We start from the raw sequence: 8,117 nt of genomic DNA, 5'->3' as shown, positions 1-8,117 counted from the left end.
GTTTTTCTTCATAGAACCCAGCTTCTCGTATTATTTGCTCAGCATACAGGTTGAATAAGTATGGTGAAAGAATACAACCCTGTCTCACACCTTTCCCAATCTTAAAACATTATGTATGTAATTATAGTACATATACAGGAAAAACCTTATATACTCTTGGAATTCCAGGTGGTTTTCAGCTTATTAAGCATAAATACAGGACAAAAACAAAGTAATTTTACAAACAAATAGATAATCTGACACAGTGGTTGAATAATTCAAGCTATAAGATGGTATAATAATTTAAGGATCCATTCAAAGGTTATTTTTCCATCATCTAGATTGTACATTGGCCAAGCTGTATTATTGTAAAATACCATTTCCTTTAATGTCATAGGAGGGTGCCCATACAGAAACCAGCCAGAATTATGCCTTACAGTGATTTTCTTTGGGATTAATACCTATATTTCCATTTTAATTACAGAGGTTACCCTTAACAGAAACAGAAGGGACATTTTTAGGAAATTATTTCCTGCCTACCATGTCCCAATATGGGCACCCTGAATAAAGCAAGATGATCTCAAAAGTGAAGGTCATGGTGAATGCAGGAGACACAGGGCCGAAGACGCCCAAGAAAACATTCTTGGCAGTGGTGCTTGGAGTGTTCAGTTACTGTGCTCCTGGGCTCACCTGTCCAGGCTGCCAGTGGGCCTCTCATGGTGGCACATTCACAACAGACAGATTGAGTCCAGACCTTGCTGTTTCTCTTGTGAAGATTTTCAAGTGTCTCTTAGCTTTGGAGAATTTCAAATCAGGAGTCCACTTCACAGTAGCAGTAAGGACCATCCTAAGTCGTAGGAGGTTTGCTACCAACCCAGTGCCTGACACACTCACTCTTACCACATATTCCTGCACACAAGACGTCCTTTTTAAAAATTCATTAACATACATTCTAAGACTGTTAGCTTACTATGAGAATTTCCCATAACACCTAAAAGTGTATGTAGTGCTCTTGATTGGTGTCGTGACAGACAAGGGAAGGATTCACTCAGTTGCCCGCCTAGCCGTATCCCTCTTGGGAACTTAGACACATCTTAGATAAGGTGTTGTTGTTAAGTGCCAACTTGTATTAATCACTAGCCAGGTCACCTTCTCTCAGAGGTGAGTCACTGTTATACCTTATGATGTCGTATGGAACAGCAGGTTAGGGCCCTTTCAGATCCCGCAGCCGGAGCCATGGAACCATACAGACCAGACATGACAAACCGTGCTTCAGCTACATTTACAACTGCACTTAATCAGACACACAGAGTTTATGGCAGTTCCACCCCACTTAGGGGGGTCTCTGACTGAGGCCTCTAGGTGAGACCTTGGAAGCTGATCAGTCTTCCACTCCTGTCCATAGAAACAGGCCTGACTGTGTTTAGCCCGGGCCTCTGGGTCTTACCTGTTCCAGAAGTCCTGGCTGGAATTGGTACAGGATAGCTTGGGTGCAGGGGGTTGGGAGGTGGGGATGGGGGTGGGTGGGGCAATACACAAGAAGGGGGAGGGGAATGGAAAAGCAAGGCTGATGGGAGAACAGTTAGGCAGAATCGCATGGGCCCTCTCCTTGAACACATTTTTTCTTATTATTAACATCCTGCAGTAGTGTGATATATAACAATTATTAAAACAGATGAACTGATACTGATACATTATTATTAACTGTAGTGTGGTTGCTACTAGTCAGGTTGCTAACCTCAAGGTCAGCTGTTTGAAACTACCAGCCACTCCCATAAGGATTTACAGCCTCAGAAACCCTATGTCAGGGTCACTATGAGTCAGAACTGACTATATGGCACATAACCACCACCACCATGGTTTACATTGGAGTCCTGGTATGGGACTTTGAGACAATCACTGTAAGTTGTAAGCTTATCACTGGACTGCTAACCATGTGGTTACAGGTCCAAACTCACAACATACAGGGTTGTTATGAGTCAGAACTGTCTTACAACAGCATAGATTATATTAAGGTTCACATTTTGTGTTATTTAGTTCCTGTGGGTTTTGACAACTACATAATGTTATTCATTCATTATTACAGTAGCCTTCAGAAAGAAGAGTTTCACTACCCTAAAATTCCCTGTGTTTACCTTAACTAAGCTTTCCTCCACCCCCGAAACCCCTGGAAACTATTGATCATTTAACTTTCTCTATACTTTTGCCTTTGTTATTGGAGTTAATAAGTTTATTATTTGAATGATATTATGACTACACAAATTGGTAAGATTAAAAAATATATACTAAGAGTATTTTGACAATAAGATAAAAATCCCTGAAAAATTATAAACTTGTGCTTCTTCTTTCATAAATTAAGTTTGATTGAAACAATACAGTTATTGAGAGTTATCTGGGATTACCCTCTTGAACTTATGGTGCCTGGTGTATGAGCAATCATCTATTTCCTTCTTTCCCATATTTTCGGATGCTCTATTATGATATTTAAATGTCAAAGAATAAATCAAATCTCTTGTTTAAGAACTCAATCTTGAAATGTAAACTTGTTAGCATTTTAGGAATTTTATCCAGCAGGAAATTACTTAATCAATTTATTTTAATTTCTTGGTCTGTAGGATCTCTCTTAATATCTCTAAAATGGTATGAGACAGGGTTGAAATCTTGCTTTTAAGCAAAAACTGTCCATTTCCTATTAAGTTTGCGATATTTTATATTAACAAAAATTATGTATGTAAAACAACAGTATTTCAACTAACGTGGTTTATTTTTCATTTCCACTACGTACTTTTAGAAGTCATAGAATCAGGGTTGCTCCACAGAATGCACCTTTTCCTTTTGATGATGTTGTTACTACCTTTACTGAAAGGTCTTCATGTTGCGTTAAAGTTAACACCCACTGCCATTCAGTAGATTCCAACTCTTAGTGACCCTATATAGGGTTTCCTAGGCTGCACATCTTTATGGGAGACAAAAGTCTTATCATTCACCCACTGGTGTCTTTAGCAGTCAAATTCTTACCTGAGTATCACCAGGGCTCTGTTGTATAGTAACACAGGACATTTTAACATATCACATATCCTGGATTCACACACACAAAATAAATGCAATACATTTTCTCTACTCAATATTTTATGGTTTTTATCCTTCTGTTCCACTATTCACTGGGTCATCTATGAATAAGAACTTAATCAATGGCACTTAACAACAATTCTAGTACTTGTCTGTCATTTTGTGGCATGCAGTGGATTGCAGGTTGTTGTGTTGGAAGCTATTTAATCAGTATTTTGAGTGTTGGAAGTGCACCCATGGAGGATAGTCTTCAGTTGAACAGCCAGACAAAGACTCAGAAAAAAGGAGAGTCAGCCACTGAAAACCTTATGAATAGCAGTGAAATAGATTAGATAGCACCATAATATTGAAAATTAGATAGCACCACAATATTGAATACTGAAACAAGACTAATAGCACCAGAACGTTGTCAGATATAGTGCAAGAAGATGAGCTACTCAGTTTGGAAGGCAATCAGAATGCGGTTGACCATATAAAGTCAAAATTTTGTCAGACTTTCATTTTCTGATGGGGTACAAAAAAAGAAAAAAAATCCAAAGATCATTAAGAAGGCAAGAAAGAAAGAAAGAAAGAAATGGATGTCAGAAGAAACTATGGAACTTTCTCTCCAGCATTGTGATGCTAAACGAAATGGAAGAAACGAGGAGGTAAAAGAGCTGAACAGAAAATTTCAAAGGGAGGACAAAATGAAATACTATAATGACATGTTCAACGATCTGGAGTTAGAAAACTAGAAGGGAAGAACACATTTATCATGTCTCAAGCTAAAAGAACTGAAGAAAAATTCAAGCATCAGATTACAACACTGAAGGATTATTTGGGGAAAAGATTGAATGGCGCAGAAAGCATCAAAATAAAAAAATGGAAGGAATAGAGAGTCACTGTGTCAAAAATAAATGGACAAAGATCAACAATTTCAAAAGATAGCATTGCAAAGATTCAGTGGTACTAAAGGAAGAAGACTTGTGTGTACTGAAGGTATTGGCAAAGAAAAAGTTTCTAGGAATTAACCAAATATAAATTGAAATATTTTTTTAAAACTGTGGTAGCATTGGAAACACTCACTCCTCTCTGACATGAAATTTGGAAGACAGTTACCTGATTAACTGATTATAACAGATCCATATTTGTGCCCATTCCAAAGAGAGGTGACCAAATGGAATGTGAAATTCAACCGACAACATCATTAATATCACATGAAATTAAAATTTTGCTAAAGATAATTTTTTTTTTTAAAGGCAGCAACAATGAATTGATGGAACTGCCAGATGGTCAATCCAGATTCAGACAATGGCATAAAATGAGGAATATCATTGCAGACGTCAGATGGATCTTGACTCAAAGCAGAGAATGCCAGAAAAATCTTTACCTGTGCTTTATTGACTATGCAAAGGCTCTCAACTGTATGGAGCATGACAAACTATGGACAACACTGCAGAGAATGAGTATTCCTGAACATTTAATTATGTGCTCATGAAGAACCTGTACATAGAACAAAAGACAGTTGTTTGAAGAGAACAAGGAGGCACTGAATGGTTTAATATCAAGTGGTATGGGCCAGGGTTGTATTCTTTCACCATATATATTCAATCTGTATGCTTAGCAAATAACGTTAGAAGATGGATTATATGAAGACTAACATGGGATCAGAATTGGAGGAAGACTCATGAACAAACTGTAATATGCAGGTGATACAACCTGCCGAAAACAAAGAATTAAAAAAAATTTCTTGATGAAGATCAAAGATCACAGCCTTCAATATGGGTTGCATATTTAAAAAGAAAACAAAAATTCTCACCACTGGACCAATAAGTAACAACATGATAAATGGAGAAAGATAAGTTATCAAAGACTTAATTTTTCTTGGGTCCAAATCAACACTCATGGAAGCAGCAGTCAAGAAATCAAATGACGTATTTATTGCATTAGGAAAGAATACTGCAGAGGGTCTCTTTAAAGTGTTGAAATGCAAAGATGCCAGTTTGGGGAATAAAGTATGTCAGACTTGAACCATGCTATTTTCAATAGCCTCATATGTATGTGAAAGTTGAATAAGGAATAAGGAAGACTGTAGGAGAATTGATGCATTTGAGTTATGGTTTTGGAGTAGAATATTAAAGGTACCATGGGAATGCCAGAAGAGCAAACAAATCTGTGTTGGAAGAAATACAAATAGAAGTACATCTTAGATGCCAAGATGGCCAGAATTTGTCTCTCATACTTTGGATATGTTGTTAGAAAGGATCAGTCCCTTGAAAAGGACATCATGCTTGGTAAAATGGAGGGTCAGCCAAAAAAAGGAAGACCCCAGTGAGAGGGATTGGCACAGTGGCAGCAACAATGGGCTCAAGTTTAACAGCTATTGTGAGTGGGTGGTATTTTGTTCTGTTGTTAATAGGATCACAATGAGTCAGAACCTACTCGAGGGCACCTAACAATAACAACAACCAATGTATTATAGTTCCTGTGGTGTTCTAGATAATCTTTGGCCTGATAACTGCATGGTCAGTAGTTCAAACCCTCCACTGTGTACTCAGAAATCCTATATAAGGTCACTATACTAGTCTGAGTACTAGTGGGGTGCTGTAAGACAAGCACTGGGCTGTGAACCATAAGTTTGGTGGTTCAAATCCACTAACTGATCCTTAGACACCTTATACAGTTCTCTATGTGTAAGTCAGTATACAGTTAGTACCAACTGACAGCACTATACAATAACAGAACTGACTAAAAGGCACTTAACAACAGCAGCATTATAGTTTCAAGAAGCGCTTTTGGTGAGTGGGTAAGTGCTGAGTTGCTACCCAAAATGTCTGGTTTCCAATTCACCATCTAATCATTGGGAGAAAAGACATGACAATCTGCTCCCATAAATAATATACCTTTAAGAGCACATTGCCACTGAATTGATTCTGACTCATTGAAATACAGAGTAGAATTGTTCCATGGGATTGTCAAGGCTTTATAAATATTTATAAAAGCAGACTACCTCATTTTCTCCCAGAGTGATTGGTGGGTTCAAACCATCAACCTTTTAGTTGGCAATCCAAAGCTTAACCCACAGAGCTACCAGCACCCTTCCATAGAGATTATAGCCTAGGAAACTTTATAGGACTGTTCTACTTTTTCATATAGAGTTCTTGTGAGTCAAAAGTGACATAATAGCATACATTATACTAATAAGAACACCATCAAAATTCAAAATAATGCAAAACACTTAGAAAATCTGTTCTTGGAGAGTTTCAAGGTTTTGCTTTCTTTTGTAAATTGATGCTCAATCATACAATTCTCAATCATACAAACTAACTTTATTGTGATTTATTTTATTCTAAATAACTATACAACTCTTTAAATTTTTATTATTGAATCAGAAAAAAAAAAAAATTGTTGCAGTTAAGTAATTTCTGACTCATGGTGACCCAAGGTATGTCAGAGTAGAACTGGGCTCCATAGAACTTTCAGTGGCTATTTTTTAGAAATAGATAACCAAACTGTTTTTTTTCAAGGAACCTCTATGTGGAATCAAACTTTCAACGTTTCAGTTAGCAGTGAGTGTGTTTACCATTTGTTTCACCAAGGAATCGCCATATTTTTGAGTACCTGTAACTTATACTTTATTTGTGAACACACAAACTTTTAAAAAGGCCTTGATGGAGCAATGGTTAAGCACTTGGCTGCCAACCAAACTGTATCCAGTGGCTTGTGGGGAAATAAGACCTGATGATCTGCTCCTGGAAAGATAACATCCTAGGAAATACTATGGGGCAGTTATATAGGGTTGCTAAGAGTTGGAATCAACTTTGCAACACAAAAATTAACTTTATTTGAAAACCCACAGACAGTAAATAATGTTAATTACCATTAGGCTTTATTTTAAATAACTTAGGTTTTATTTTAAATAACTATATGCTGCTGCCTTCTACATTGTTTTTATTTTAAACATTATTTTTTATAACAATAAAACTTATAAACCATACAATACTGTTTAAAATAAAGAGTAAGAGAAGTTCATAAAAATGCCTTTTATTTTAATGCTATTGAAAATATTTACATAATTTTTTGTGAGATAAAGCATATAATCCTGATGCTGATTTCCCACTGCTCCAAGATTAATAGTCTGTAAAACCTTTGTAAACTATTATGTCTATCTAGGGAATATGAAAGTTCTTTGTATAATGCACTGTATAGCATCTGCAGAGAAATCTAATTAAATAGAGCTGTAGATGCTAAGGGAACCTGTATGCTTTGAATAGCCTATGATATTTGCTGACCTGTAGATACCTTTCAGCTTGCTATTGTCAAATAAATAATAGAGTACACTAGTACCAATAGCTTTTCATTAACTAAATGCCCTATGATGATCAACTCAACTATGCGTCTTTCCCTTTAATGATGACTCAAAATGCTTAGGTAAGTTTAAATCATCATGAAATATTTATTTGGTTGCATTTGCAAAATATATAGCTATGTGAATAATTGTGAAGTAGACAAAGATTCCTTTTCAAACTTTACATTTTATTTTTCTGCCAACCATTTGATGAAAGGAGCCCTGGTAGCATGTTGGTTTACACATTGGGCTGCTAACTGCAAGGTCAGCAGTTAGCATCTACTAACCTCTCCTCAGGAGAAAGATAAGGCTTTCTGCTCCCATAAAGATTTACAGCTTCTGAAGCCATATCCAGGGTCACTATGAGTCAGAACAAATTCAATGGTATACAACCATGATCATTTGATGATTCTTTGCCCAGGTAGCTATTGCCTCTATTTTTCTTATTCCTCGGCATCCTCAGAAACTTCAACATAGCATCAGTTTGTCATAAAGTTGTATATTTTTCTCCATCTACTATGTTCAATGGCACTTAACAAAAACAACAACTTTGCCCTAGTGCAGAATTGGAAAGTGTTTTGTTCTAATGTATATATGTTTGTTATCACCTCACATCTTGTCAGTTTTTCATACTATGGTGGCTTGTGAGTTGCTGTGATTCTGGAAGTTATGCCACTGGTATTTTAAATACCACCAGGGTCACCCATGGACGATAGGTTCCAGAGGAGTTTCCACACAAAGA

The sequence above is a fragment of the Chrysochloris asiatica genome, unplaced genomic scaffold (genome assembly GCF_000296735.1).
Source record: "Chrysochloris asiatica unplaced genomic scaffold, ChrAsi1.0 scaffold00225, whole genome shotgun sequence".
Classification (NCBI taxonomy): Eukaryota; Metazoa; Chordata; class Mammalia; order Afrosoricida; family Chrysochloridae; genus Chrysochloris; species Chrysochloris asiatica.
The sequence above is the reverse complement of the archived record's forward strand: the minus strand, read 5'-3'. Positions refer to the sequence as shown.